Below are 16,648 nucleotides of genomic sequence, written 5' to 3'. Positions count from 1 at the left end.
GCCAATAACTAGTCTAATTCGTTAAATAACATAAATATATAACAATTCTTTCATTTCTAATGGTGAAATCTGATTGGTTTGGACACAGTTTACAATCCATTTTATTACCCTCAGCGTTAGCAACACTCATTGCGTATTGTTTTCCGTAGAATTTTCGTCAGAAGTCAGCGATAAATAATAAGAATAAAAGCAATTTAAGTTAATTTATTTAAAATAAAGACATTGAATCAGTATAATAAAATAAACAGTGACTGTTTGGGAGAGTAACAGCTTGACACCCCTCAAAAACCATTGTCAACGTCCGCTTCGCGTCGTTTGACAATGGTTTTCTCGAGGGTATCAATTTTAACTGTTACCCTGCCAAACAGATATACATCAAGCAAAAGTTTAGTAAAAAAAATTATTATACATGTTTAAAGCAAATAATAAAAAAAAAAATAATAATTAAAACAAGAAGAGTTGATAAGATATGGAAAGAAAGCTTTAAAAATGCAAATATTAATTGTAGTTCAACGGAAAAACAAATTTGTAATTTCAACTTTTATATGATACAACTGAAATACAAATAGTCTGCCAAATGTTTTGGTTACTGTAATCAAATTTCGAATATTCAGACCTTAACGACTGTGGAGAGAATTAAAAATGTAGAAGATAAAAATCAAGTACTGAACAAATAGAAAAACCCATTTCAGCGAACACGACTAAAAACATAGGCATGCTATTCTCTATTCCCACGATCAAAGAATTCTGAACCGAAGACTGTGATTTTATAAATATTAAGTTTTTTCCCTATCTTCAGCACAATGTAATCATTTTCTGGCACTCTGATAGAGGCAGACATTGGCAATTTATTTAATTGATCTTATTCCATATCCCTAAAACATATTTATTTATATCAAATGAACGAAAACTACTAGTTCTATAAAGACAAAAAGCAATGGATTTTGACTCGCATCACTAAATGGAAAGTTGTTGTCATGTTCCATCTCCTATCGTACGGTTTTGTAGATAATTTTTGACATTTTCCTTTCAAATTTTACTTTGTCGATGTAGAATCATAGCGCTGCATAGTCTAATCATATCTCTAGTTTCTATTTTTAACTGATATTTTTCAAAAAAGTTTTTATTTAACTTGATCAATTCTCTCTTTAATATTTCGTCATCGTTTGCCATCTTGACAAAGATCTTGAATGCTGAGCATCCCCATATTCCGAACCCTGTTACGTCCGACCGTCTGAAAACAAATAAAAGACAGTAATAAAGATACCAAATTGACTACATTTAAAAGTGCAAATATTTGCTTTGACTGTAGAAAAGTAAATGAAAAATAAAGAAATGAAGCTTAAACCCCACATTAATATAAAATGTACGTTGAATTCAAATACTGATTGATTTAAGCAGAAATAATGTCTTTGTTTGGCTGTTGACAAAACGACTTCTGCTATTTTTTTTTGTGTTGAAAAACGGATCAAATTTCTATCAGTATAATTAATCTTATACATGTTTTTTTTTTTATTAAAACTGTTTGTGCTTCTTAGTAAATATTATACGATAAGAAACTCTGATTGTTGGTCTGAACCCCTCAATTCAAGCTAATCAACTTTAAGATCGCAACACTCCCTATCATGTCTAGTTCGCAAACCTCAGGAATTTTGTGTTCAAATACACAATGTATAGTACATATTATAAGAATCACTTTAAAAAAAAGGTTATTGATAAATACATGTATGAACTTTGAATGTTACCTGAATAGATAGTCCTTAACATTTTTTGGAACAATGGATTTGCTGTCATGACAAAGTACATCAGAGGCTGCCATGTTTTTACTTCTGTCGAGTATCAGTTGTTTACGGATAGCCTTGATTTCTTCAATCATCTCGGATGTTTGTTTCAAGAAACCTTTAGTATTGAGTTTTCTCAGCCACGCTCTTAACATGTGATCTAGTTCAGTTTCCAAACATGTTGTGATCATCTTTTTGATGTGTTCTTCGTTTTGACCAACCGTAATAATGTTATCGTCTGCCCTCTTTGTTTTGGCAAAATATTTTTCAGATTGAATCAGGATTTTGTGACATGCATGGCCTTTACGCAAAATCTAGCAAAAACCATGTGGTTGTATGCATTAAATCCCATACTGATTTGTTGATGAGGTTTTTTTGTTTAGTTATATAAACTTTCTCAACTACTTAAAACGCAATTAATAGATCATTACATTATCATTCTTAAGGTTTTTAAAACATAAATCACAAACCTCTAATGCTGATTTCGACGAAAGTTGATTTTGAAAGCAAAGAAGTGGGGCTATTTTCCAAATGTCACAATGCTTCTGTCTTCGTTAATTTCTTTTCACTACTAATACGAAGCATTGTTTGTTTATTTCTAATCAAGATAACTTTATAATCTTATTTCAGATTTGTGAAGATTTTAAAAGTTCGTTTACCTTTCCCTTTTGATAAAAGCTTTCCTCAGCGTAGTGTCCCACAACTCCTATTCTTATCAAGATGTCCACAGACCTAAAATCGCTCAGTTCCTCACTCGTACACACATTAACCAAACGGTGTGTACATTTCCTTGTCATCTTGTAGACATATTGAAAATGGGGGAGATTTTTTGAGTCGAGGTATATATATTCAATTGGTGGCATTAATTCATCTTCTGAAATTGAATATGAAAGACATCATGATATTTCTCTTAGAGTTAGCTGAAACCACATATTTATGCATTTGATTTCTTATATAGCTGTCAATTAATGTTTCCACTTTTAACCGGATATATTATTCATTTTTTTGTTTATCATAATATTCAATATCTAGGTAGACGGATATGATATAAATCAAAGATAATGGATAGATAAATGACACGAAAGATAGATAAATATTGAGGTAAAAGCAACTTTACTTCTAACCATTATATCCAACATGCCGTGAATATCTGTTTTCCCTTACCAGGTTTGTTTTTCTTTGTCCTTGTACTTCCCCACAGTTTTTCTGAAATCAAACCTGTTTGAATGTGTTTAAAAACGGAAGAAAAGCAATCATTTGTGCATTGAAAATGAAGCTTATAAACATGACTTACTTCTCAAAAACAGTGTCATAAAGATTACAAAAACACTCAAAAAAACTATGAATGTAGCCACCACAATAATTACAGCATCAAGAGTTGGATTTATTCTGAAAGCAAATGATGAGAATTATAACCCATAAAATGGAAAAAAAGAAGATGTCTTTAGTGATCTTTATTTCAAGAATAGTATTGGAATCTGACATGACGATAGAATCTTACTTGTGATTCTTTTTATTATACGTTGTATTTTCTTGGGATGAAATTGTCCTTGTTTCAAGATCAGAAGAGTATGGATAATGCGACACATTAGATTGCTTTTCATAACCAAGCTTGTAACAGTCAGAATCTGGATATTTAAAAAACTTATTATTTTCTATACATGACATATTTTCTATACAGTTCTGTTCTGTAAAAAAATCGTAATTTAAAAAAAGATATATCGCCTACAAAAAATCTTTGACCATTTTGTTTCAATATGCATTGAATCAACACTTGAATGAACTGATACAACTTCGAGATTTGCATGTAATTGATGTTTTTCTCATGTGAAAATAATTAACATTGTTTATTTTAATTAGTTTTTTATCCGTGCCTTAACAAGTTATTCCATTATTAAGGAATACAATTTGATATACTTCTTGACATATGAGAAATATAAAAGGGCATGTAAATAGTTTGCTATTATTGTAAGTATATTAAATCGTATACTAGTAATACCTCTTAAAGATCGATCGAGATTAACCTTATTGCTCAAATACTTAAAAAAAAACAATGGGTGAATTCTGTATTTCTTTAAAGAATTAAACATAGTTATAATAATATCCCATGAAGTTTTACTGGCACACACATTTAAAAAGTGAAAGTGCAATATATTAAGTGCAATAATAATTATCTTTATAGTTCTTATTTTGCCATTAATACGTGTTCTGTCGATGTGAACATAATTACTGAAACATTAGTATATTTAAATTCATTTCATGTAGATAATTTTTCATTAATAATTTGTGACAAGAAAATCATTTTTGGAAATTTATCAATCGATATGCCAAATGTTGAACTGCATTTAATAGAAAATACAATGTACATCGAAGTTAAATCCCTCTTACAATATTGAAAAAATAAATGACATAAGAATATATATATATATATATATATATATATATATATATATATATATATATATATATATATATATATATATATATATATATATATATATGTATATATATATATATATATATATATATATATATATATATATATATATATATATATATATATATATATATTCATTTTTTAAAACCAAATAAAATTCGTTGGCATTTAATTTCGTAATATCTAAACTGACTCTTTGCGTTTACTAATACTTATGTTAAAATTTCTTCATGGATTTAATTTCGTTGATTTATACTGCCAACGAAAGAAATTTAATTCGCAACGAATATTTCGGCCTCTACAGTATCTTAGACTGATTAAAAATTAAAAGATTCATAGGTTTAAAACGTACATTTGTAAGCGTCCGAGGAAATGTACTTCTCGTCGCATTTGGGAAAACAGAATTGCATCGACCTTCAGCATGACGTTGAATAACCCCACCACCAACATTAAACTCTGTGCAAGCACCTTAAAAAAGAAGCTTATTCAAATTAGCTATTTTAACATTTTATACGTCAATATTTTTTCGCTATAATTGATCGCTTTAATTTTCAAACAATATTACCGAATATAAATCTTGCTGGTGCGCAAACTTCCAACGTATGATTTCTAAATTCGTTGATGACGCAGTGGTAGACATATGGTTTTTTACGACTCATGCAAATTTTATTTGCAGCGAAGTGTAGTTTTGTACAATTCTTCTTCCTGGCAGCGATATCGAACTCGCTTTTGGTCGTTGGACAGGATGTCACTAATTCTAAACTTTGAAAGTTTTTTCTGCATTTTTCTTGATCACCAGTTAAAATCTAATAAGATCACAAGACATAAAATGAATAATGTGATTCATTTTACTATTGCTTCTTAAAGTAATAATGGATACCTAATTAAAACAGAAATCATTTTTTTAATTGCACATAGATGAGAATATATTATTATAATGAAACATCTGGCTAATTAAACCCAGAGCCATAGCTGAATGATCTCCGATCCACAGCAATGTTCGATAATTCTATCTTATTTAGATTTGTTTATACGTGCCATAAATCTGCCATTTACTAGTATTTAGACAAATTTATTTTGTCCTCTAGTATGCATATTAAATTAGTTATTCAACAGTTTTACGCTCAGTGGCTCAACGTGGCTAAGATCTATGGCATATAGAAAAAGAGGGTCAAGCAATCATTGCACCGGTACAACTTGTATATTTCCTCCATTACATCCATTATGTGAGAATAGCATGGAAACAATCAATAAAATTCATTTTTATTTTTATTTCATTTGATTTATAAAGCTTGAAGAACAAACAATTTTTATGATAAAAAAATACTTTGAGGCTGAGGATCGGAGAACCTTGCTTAGAAAAGATTGAAACAATTTTGTTTTATGAAGGTATATATATCCAGGTGCACAATTAATTCACTAAATGTACATTCCTTTTCTATCTCATCACTCAACGATTGCCCAACATTGACATGATATCAAAATCTTATTTTTTAAATATTAGATTAATTTTGATAATATATACTGGTACTGTACCAGTTATCGGCTAAGACCAGTTATCGGCTAAACATAGAGTTCGGGTTAATAGCATGCGACTATCTGACATTTTTTTTTAATTCAGTGGTCTGTTTAGAATAAAGAAAAGTAAGTTTGCTTGAAAACTTTCTTGAATATGTTTTAAACATGCGCTTAAACGATCATTGTTCGCCGCTAATTTACATCTTTGCACTTTCAGCAGTGGGGGATGTGACGTAATAAGTTAAAAATAGAATTTAACCTCTTGTAATACGTTAGTATGTCCCTTAGATTTGATTTGACATATATTATCCATACATATAACATGCATAAACAAAGGGAATTCACTTAATTCCGAGAGATTCATAGCGCAGTTGAACGCCTGATTGCACAATTATGTATTGATTAGTCAACGATTTTGTGTATTACCGTATGATAACAAACGAATAAGTTTATGAGGTTTGTTTATGTATCATAACCCCTACGGCCTTTTGTCTGACCCCACAAGGGGCATAATTCAAATTAAATTTGAGCAAAGTATAAAATCAACATGTACAGAGATTTTACTATGTTATTATCACGAAGCCGATAACTGGTACAGTAAATCTTGAAAACTCGGCAAATTCGGGGCGTGCTAAAATCACAGAACAAGATGTTTTTGTGTTCTAAATAATGATACTATCTAACAGATGGATAAATAAGGAGTTCACAATTTAAAGTATGTTAATTGTTATCCAAAAGCATCAAGTTAAATTTTAGCCGATAAGTGGTACAGTGCCAGTAAATGTTTTGCATTGGTTCTGGATTTTTTTTAAGGAAAAGGAAATCATTCTTTCATTATTTTGAGTGATTAGTTTGGTTTGGGCGTGGTCAAATACAATAAAGCCAGAAGCTCTTTGTGATAAAGTGGATCACGTCTCGAAAATACTCATCACCTCATAACATTTATTTTCAGGTATATCGATAACATTTTAACATTGTACAATTAAATATTAGAATATTGACATATTTATGACATTTTCAGTTCTTTTAATTATGCCACCCCTATGGTGCCCTAACACAACGTCATTTGAATTTAATGGACTGTACATAACGATTCGTATTTATCAATTGAATATTTTTGGAAAAGCAAACAAGACAAATATTGACAATTCGTCTATATATAGTTATATAGTGAGGATAAACAACAGATTATATATATATATATATATATATATATATATATATATATATATATATATATAAAGCACAGAGAAATTCACCTTTTTGGAGCTCCACCTCCGCCCCGACCGGGGCTTGAACTCACGACCTCTGGAACCCATTCTCCTAGCAGTGAGCGGCAACCGCGCTAACCACTAGGCCATCTTGGCAAGACAAAAATCTTGCTTTCGATGACAAAGGGAAACTAGCGCGCTGGTCGCTCACTACACGGTCGTTTGAGGTACAGGTGGAATGCAGTTAAACGACAATTTGAGAGGATCGGGACGATACACATTGCATAGATATATACATATAATAAGCACAAACATTGCAATAGCTCTCAAATTGACATATAATTTCTCTGTGCTTTATGTATATCTTTATCATTCACTATGGGCAGGTATATGTCAATTTGAGAGTTATTGCAATGTTTGTGCTTATTATATGTATATATCTATGCAATGTGTATCGTCCCGATCCTCTCAAATTGTCGTTTAACTGCATTCCACCTGTATCTCAAACGACCGTGTAGTGAGCGACCAGCGCGCTAGTTTCCCTTCGTCATCGAAAGCAAGATTTCTGTCTTGCCTAGATGGCTTAGTGGTTAGCGCGGTTGCCGCTCACTGCTAGGAGAATGGGTTCCAGAGGTCGTGAGTTCAAGCCCCGGTCGGGGCGGAGGTGGAGCTCCAAAAAGGTGAATTTCTCTGTGCTTTATGTATATCTTTATCATTCACTATGGGCAGGTATATGTCAATTTGAGAGTTACATGTATAGCAATGTGTGTGCTTATTTTATATATATATATATATATATATATATATATATATATATATATATATATATATGAGAGACATGTTTGGATCACAATACCTCAGGTAATATCGTTGCAAGTATCAATACCAATGACACGTGGATACCGGTGGTCATCTTTAACTACTTGTTCTGCAAATTAAAATTTAAATAGATAATAGAGAGGTTTAGCAAACCAACAGGTACGTGTACTTGTACGTGTAGGTTTCAAGTTACATATACATGTACTGGTTCACATTATTTTTCTTGTTTAGCAATTATGACGCGTACTTGTACTGGTAAATGTTTTAAATTCTCTCATTTTAATCAGAGTATTGATAATCATGCACAGTCGGAACTGAAGATAACAAAAAATATTTTTATTGATTAACATCGGTTTTTTTATACGTATATGTTTTTAAATATAAATGATAAAAAACCCTTGCATCTTTTGCAAGAAGCGGTAAGTGTATTACAACCTTTACAACACAACACATTTTAGTGAAAATTTAGCTTTCTTTTTATCAGCAGTTGCATCAAATTCCATAGTTTTAGGAAAATAAAAACATTTGTTCAAATATAAAGCCAACAAGTATATATACAATTGCTACAATTTAGACCTTAAGTGTATTTTGCAAATGACACGTGTGTTCACTCGTGTAAATAGAAAGGTTAAACATTTGAAAGTATACGTTGGTACATTGTTTATGAAATAATTCTGTGAATTGAATGAAAACAAAAGCATGGTCGTCCTCAATTTATCGTCTTCTTGACTTTAGACAACATTTGATATACATTTAGTCTATATTTTTATTTTTAAAATGCTACAAGTTTTTATTTACACGTACTTTTGATTCTACACGTTTTGTACAACTTGTGGAATTACGCGGTATGCAGAAAATACGACGTACACATAATACACATTTTCCTAGTTAAACATATTCGTACACGAAAACAAATGACATAATGCACATATTTTTCATTCTACGAGTACACATACGCGTACACTTTGTTTTGCTAAACCTTTTCTTTTATTATATTTCAACGCATTAAGGTAAATAAAAAATGCAAATTATGTTCTAGCTGCGCCTTATGTATAAAGTTCATAAAACACTAGTACTCAATTCAATCGACTGCATATAAAAGAATTTTGAGACATTTTCCCAAATTATGTTTCATCGAAAAATGTATAATGATAATTTGGCATGTGATTTTAAGATACAAAGCGTCGTAATAACATCAATGTAATTAAAGGATATGAAAAATATTAATGCTATGTTTGTGAGTTGATTTTAATCCTATACACTTACTCAGACAAAATAAGTGAAATAGTGCTGTTACCTAATCAAAAATCATTGTCATTCATCACCGCAAGGTAAAGTTTGATCAAGATGATTCTGTTTTTTACGCACAGCAATATCTGAAATTTCGTTTCAAAATATTGAACCCCTTTGAAATAATTTATTCCGGGTTTAAAAATATTATAGCAGCGAAATATTGGCCCCTCTCCTATGTTTTGTTGCTATTGGACAGGGGGGTTAATATATTATGACAGTAACATATAACACCACTTATATTTTGTCTACTCATTGAAAAGGGGGAGGAGCTTGAAATATTTTGACCCCCCTCTCCTCCCCCGTTGCCATTTCTATTAGAGAGGGGGCTCAAAATATTTATTGATATTTTCACTCTTAAAAACAAAAAACTCCCGACTGCACTTTAATTATTAATCATACTGCCTTATAGATATGGTTCCCCCTCCTACGAATTATGAACGTATGGATTATTTAATCGTTGTTTCAATAAAAATTTGAATTCATTTTACACCAACAACAGTGTAGTAGTCAATGACTCATCATTATTTACAATTGTAAAAAACAAAACAAAATGAAAGTAGATTTCACTCAGTGCAAGAAATAGTGTATTGTGGTATGATTAAAATACTACACCAATTGCAATCTGTAATTTATATATTGGTTCTGTTGATTGTATAACAATACTAACAATTTTTTTGTAAAAACCAAAACGAAAGTAAAATTATAAAAAATGAAGTATCTAGATAATTTGAATACGTGCATTACAGTTAATACGCTGTATCTACAACGTACTATTTGAAACACACGTTGCAAATCACTGTAAATATTGTCAATTATTGAAATCTTACTGCTTGATTAGAATTTTCCATAAATTCCCTTTTCTGTTACAGATTTGCGATTGCGCAGTTGCAAACCACCGATGACGTGGCGTATATATCTAACACCGCGATTAAATGTTAGATGTGTAAACATATCCTTTATACTATTTATTCTTGAAGAAATTGGGTTAACGGATTCGCAATTAAAGCTGTTCTAAATATAAACTTATTCCTTTAGCAATGTTTTATATAATCAAAGTAGAATTTTTTTCCTATTTTGTTTAATATATCCATACAAGATAACAATGCAATTAAACTTCTTTTATATCAATTTGTTAAGGCCGGTATCAATATTATTTTGCAATTCTATTCGGCAATCTTTTCTCTTCACTATGATATTCAGCAAATCATGCTTGTTAGAAGAAAGAACAATTCAAAACAATGTTTTTAACCTTTCTAATGCGTCCGCAATTTAATAATAGAAAAAAACCTTAAATATCTAAAGTTCATGAAAAACTAATTCCTTTAGCAAAGTTAAAATATAACGCAGAGTACCTTCTTTGCTGTTAACTTTTCTTACCTTACGTCAATGCAGACATTTTCAGCAGTCGCGGCATGGAATTGGAACCATCTACTTCTCTTCTAAAACTGAAGGTTGTGTGTAATATGCTTATTATGACACAAGTTGTATGTTTATAGTTTATAGTTTATTGTTTCTGTGTTCTGGCTCTGTGGTTATTATCTTTAATTTGATTTAAACATATTTTATTGAATAAATTCAATATGATTGGACAACAGGTATAGCCTACGAATATCCTCTCCTTAAACTAATTATCTTTAAAGGACACCAAAAAGTAAACCCTTTCCGACACTGCTGTCTTTTTTTGAACAACAGGTGTTGAGCTTATCATCGGATATTTCGGTTTTCCTTATTTTTTGTACTTGTCATTAAGTCTAAATCGAGGTTCCATGTGTTCAATCTTTTTTAACAAAAGCAACTATCGTCTCATCGTCCAATAGCTCCTTTTTAGCTCACCTGAGCTGAAAGCTCAAGTGAGCTATTCTGATCACATTTTGTCCGTCGTCCGTCTGTCCGTCTGTCCGTCTGTCTGTCCGTCTGTCTGTCCGTCTGTCTGTCCGTCTGTAAACTTTTTACATTTTGAACTTCTTCTCTAAAACTGCTTATCCAATTTCAACCAAATTTGGCACAAAGCATCCTTATGTGAGGGCGAATATAAATTGCAAAAATAAAAGTCCGATCTGTATTCAAAGCGGAGAAAACCTTGAAAATGTAGAAAAAGGGGGGTGCATTTTTAAAAATCTTCTTCTCAAGAACTACTGATTCCAATTCAACGTAGTTTAGCATAAATTATCCTTATGGGAAGGAAAATATAAATTGCAAAAATTAAGTGCTAATTCTGTGTCAAATTTGAGTTATTACGAAAATAATAATAAAGGAAATGGGTGTTTCAATCAGTTTAATAGCTTCGGGCTCGGCATCCGGTAATCCGGCATCCGGTAAAATGGGTAGGCAAGACTTGGTCTGGGCAAAACAAAGATTGGCAGATATTAATCTGCCAATCTCATTAAAATATCAGGATATTTGATGGACTAGTATATTTGTATTCGCTGTAAATATTGCTGCAAAATAATGCGTATTTGGAATTGACGATTGTCGATCTGCCTTGGCTTTTATTTTGCATACCCATTTTACCTAGACTCGTATTCCATACATCTAAAACGAGGTTCTTTGTTTAAAGCAGCCATGACATTATAAGAAAAAGGGTCGATCTGACTATGATGAATTTGCTTGTTGTGCAACAGTTCGCGTATGAAGGGAAATTTTTGAAACATGCAAAATATATCGTTGCCGATTTTGTGAAGTTAATTGAGGCTAAATATTTCAATGCGTTGACAGTTTTCACACATGACGTTGGTGTTAGCTTGTTCCGATTTTCGTTTCGTTTTCATTATTTCTGCTTGTAACCTGGGAACAATCGTCTGTATTATTTCGTGATTTTTACGTATCAAATCAAACAGAGACTTTGATAATCAAACAGTTAACTGTTTACCTGCGCAAATTAAGCAAAATCTGATGTATTAAAAAATAATGAAATACAATTCATTCTACCGGTAATTCGATCGGCATTATCTTTTGCGTAATGGTAGATTAATGCAATAGGTTTTGTTGCGATGCTCGGCATTTTCTCGAGTTTATTCAATTTAAATAAAGTTTGACATTGCTGACGGAAATATGTAGGTATATACATGTATCTATATGATTCATTTCGAAAAAATAAATTGTGTTCTTTATTTGTTATAGTGAATGTTTCTTGTGTTTAATTGTTTTCAATTTCTAATAACTAACCATATTTGAGTGTTAAGCTTCAAATTATAAGCAAGATACAGAGATTTGCTCACAATTCTATGTTTGTACACAGATCTTAAAAACTAAAGATTAAACAAGTAAAAAATTTGTCAATATTTATTGAGAAAATTTTCAAAGTCTGTTCGTTCAGAAACCAACTTTAACATCTTATTGTATTGTAAACTTAACATTTTTTCGTCATTATTACTCCTACTGTACATGTGATCCTTCACTGTGTTTGTGTACATTTGTATAAACTGATTTTGAACCTCAAATACCAGTGAACTGGTATTGAGTGAATAAAAGAATATAAAATCTTAGGCCATTCTTTTTTTCCATTTTAAATGCTGAATAGGAAATACCAAGTTAAAAATCATAAGCTGAATGTAATAAACTCATGTGAACAAAATATGAATCAAACCTAGGCGAACTGTGAGCTCTGTATCTTGCTTATAATTCTACAATTGACGCTGAAATTTTGGTTGAACATTAGAAAATCTCTATGAATTAGAGTATGTTAAATACTTGTACAAACAAAATAAAATAATGATACTGTGAAATCATTAGATTTCGTGGTGGCTCATTTTTCGTGGAATTCTTGGGTACCTCTCATCCACGAAATAACATCCTTCACGAATTGATGAATTAGGGTAATAAAGTCATATTCCCTTTTGTAGATATATATGAAAACACGAAATTACGTCCCCACGAATCTGTAAAATTTAAGTCATCCACGAAAATTGGCCCCCACGAAATTTAATGATTCCACAGTATTCTGTATATATCTACTCTCCCTCTCTTTATACAATAAATAATGTGAAATCTACATCAATTTTGATAGTTTTTCAGACACGAGTAAATAAAAACGACATCTTTAAAACAGTTTCCATATTTCTGACACATTTCTGTTGCGGGGATAAAGTAATTATCGCTATTCCTAAGAATATCACAGCGGAAAATTATCCTGGTTTGTACGCGAAGTAAATAACAGTCATTTAATTGTAATGGAGAAGACAAATAAAAATTTTGAATGTTTTTAATTTGAGAAATTGAGCACATTGAGGTACAATTTTCTTCTTCACATCTATACATGTAGGGTTTTTAAAATAAAAAACAATAACTATTATTTTTTTTTAAAACAATAACTAGTAAGTAGTGAGTAGTTGATGAAAAAAATGTAACTATATGCACTCATATATTTAGATCGCTTTACAAAGTGGGGGGGGGGGGGGGCAGAACGAAAATATAGGGATTTGGAAGTTAACAACTTAACAGTATACCTCTACCAAATGTTTAGTTTTATATCTTGCGTAGAATTTTCTTATTCTGGTAAAAAATAGTATTTCATGAAGGTACAATGTCAAAGATTACATGTATACAAAAAAAGTGTAAAATTCGAATACTTTACAATATTTATTTTTTGTTTTTCTACCGAGGGACCATATGGCACAATATCTTTTGAACGCCCATTGTTGCTCAGGTGAGCGATGTGGCCCCATGGGCCTCTTGTTGGGATAACTTATTTTTATTTCACTTGTTGTTTTCATTTGATGTGGGTTTGAATGAATTTGAATATATTTCATACTAGCTATATAGCATGATCTAATTTTGCTTTTAACGATGTTTTGGTTGATTCTTTTTTATATTCGAATGTCTTTTTGTTATTTTACAGATCGGTTATAAAGAGTTCAAAAAGTGTTCTGCGGCGCTGTTTCTTATAGTTGAAGAAATGTAGAAGAAATGTAAAAAAAAAAAAAACAAGAGATATAAAATACTTACTATCAATCATGAATCAAATAAAACACTTTATTATGCTACATTCAGTAGCATAACACTTTGTATAGAAGTCATCATTCATGTATCTATTCATTCGTATACTATCATAATTAAAAGGTTTAAAGATTAGTTTCCACATTAACTGTTTGAACTCAGTGATCTAGTAATAACATGTACATGAAGATGTTTTTATTCTAACAACTTTCAGACCTCTTAAAACTCTTTCTACTGATATTGTTTGTTTGTTTGGTGTTTTGTTATTTTGTTTTGTTTGTTTGTTTGTTTTTTACTTTGGCTCATTCTTCCTACATGTACATTACATTGATCATTTCAGATGACGGTGTTGCATTTTTTTTCAAATCCAATTGAAAACCACAAACGTGACTATATTACGCAAACCGCGTTATTTTAATGAAATAAAACTTGGTTTTAGAAGTACACAGGACATTGAGCAATGGGAATAATATTTTGATTTATAAAAGTTATTCTATACATTAAAAATATTTTCACACGGACAGGCACAGTACCACTTGAAACTTTCATATCATTAAAGAGGATCAAAGATACAGGAAGAAGAGCTTACGTATGGTTTAACTAGCAATTTGATGATAAAAAATGTTTCCCTGTACATTTTTCAAAGTGATGATGGTTTTGCTTCTAATGTTTATGTTGTTACTTACTTTTAATATGTTTCAATTAATAGAAAACCGTGTATGTTCGGGCTAAGTTCTTTTATTAATACATTTTTTTAATTTTTTTGGATTCTTAAATTATATGGTCCAAAATTGTCTGTTTTAGAGTGAGTGGAAAGGCCTGTTGTGATGGATTTGTGCTGAATCAAACAACTGGACTATGCCAAAGTAAGGGGTTTCAACATATTTTTGAATAAATCCTTATCTTTTTCTACATAAATGGTTGAGTTTCTATTGATTGGTTTTTAACTACATTTGTTAAACTGTTATTTTAATGATGCCTAATTATACAATAACTTTTTTTTCGGAGATAAAAAATATCCTAAATCGAATGCATCTAGCCTCGTCAAACGTACAAAGCTGTTTATCTATTAATGCATTTAAATTACATTTAGCAATGCAAAGTCCCTGCAACATCAACTATTTGTGTTAAATGTATCCTATTATCGTCATTATATTAACATATTATTTCAGAGTGTATGATAGGATACTATCGCGACAATTGTTCTGAAAAATGCAGCCCCCCAAACTATGGAGAAGACTGTCAGTCTGTATGTCAATGCCCTGATATTGACTGTCATTTTGTAACGGGGTGTTTCCGGAACACTGAAAATTTAACGTACCATTGGCAACTAAGTATTGATATATCAGGTTTTAATAATAAATATGTAAATACTCTTATACCAGTTTTAGACCATACACTAATACATATGAAACAGTTAAATACCATATTTGCTAGCCAATTTTTCGGTCCACTTCCGACGGGTCCCTATAAACCCTTGGCAGATCTCATTACAATAACTCGGTGACAAGCTCTATGTTTTTGATTGACTGCAACAGCAAGTTGCTGCTCCAGTCGCAGCGGTTAAAACTGCAGGCGCTTAATTGTAAATGAACTTTATAAAAGAAACACACGTGTGATTTTTGGTAAAACATTTGTTTAACAAGATTTGACAAAAGTGGCGGAGAACAGTGCCTTCCTAACGATAGTATAACCAGATTGTTTATAGCTATTCCTTTTAGAGATTCAATGAACTGTATTTTATTTCATTGCTTGTGTCTGCGATATTCACGACGACGATCCCAATGATATTTTTTGAAAACAATGTTGATTGCTTTTGCTTTAAAAAAAATCGCCATTTTTAGTCAGTATAAATGTTCTTTTGAATTTCATGCAATTTATTTAACAGGTTCAACGAGGGAAATATTAGATAGACACAGTGCATCGGTAACTTTCACGGTGTCAAACGTTACAAGTTTGTACAAAACCGTTGATCAAGATTTTTCCGTAGATGTCGACAAACATGAAGATTCTACATTAATATATTTACCAACAGATATTGACTTATTCAAAAATAGCTTTGTAATTAATTTATTTCAAGCTGTTGTGAGTCTCGTGGGAGTTTTTGTATTCTTTTTTGCCGCATGCGTTGTCACTTACATATATTTCAAGTGCTTCCGGCATACGACTGATGGTAAAAGACTTAAAAGCAACCAATGTGAATCTGAATACAAATCCTTGAGTTTTGAAGCAGTGGAATATAAGAGCCCGTTACATTCAGAACAAGAGCAACAGGCTAATTTGGAGTTGACTTATCTTACACCTGTGTTAAGAAACGATGAGAAAAGTGAAACAAATATTTTTGCGGAAAGCGAAATCGTAGCAGATATCACAATGCACAATCCACAGATTTGTTCACAAACTAGAGATGAATCGAAATAGACTACTGACAATTTGCAAGACCATGTTTACATTGAGATTTTAAACGATAATATCGAAAGAACAGGAGTACATGAAGATTCTCAGAGTGAAAGTCTAAAATATGAATAGTGATAAAAAAAACTTATAGAAATTTCAATCCACATACAGAAACTATTCAAACGAGCTTTGGAATATAAGAAAAACCCATCTGTCAATCTATATTCGCAAGCACAACACTCTTAGCTTTTAAACAT

At 31.2% G+C, this 16,648-nt stretch overlaps 2 pseudogenes; one reads left to right on the top strand and one right to left on the bottom strand.

The window, feature by feature from the left end:
* Window positions 1–234: 234 nt before the first annotated feature.
* On the bottom strand, window positions 235–7,875 carry LOC128173220 (uncharacterized; annotated as a pseudogene).
* Window positions 7,876–15,206: 7,331 nt separating this feature from the next.
* On the top strand, window positions 15,207–16,628 carry LOC128174439 (uncharacterized; annotated as a pseudogene).
* The last annotated feature ends 20 nt before the right edge of the window (window positions 16,629–16,648 follow it).

This window comes from Crassostrea angulata, chromosome 2 (assembly GCF_025612915.1).
Source record: "Crassostrea angulata isolate pt1a10 chromosome 2, ASM2561291v2, whole genome shotgun sequence".
NCBI lineage: Eukaryota > Metazoa > Mollusca > Bivalvia > Ostreida > Ostreidae > Magallana > Magallana angulata.
Note: the sequence above shows the minus strand (reverse complement) of the source record. Positions and strands in the feature narration are given on the sequence as shown.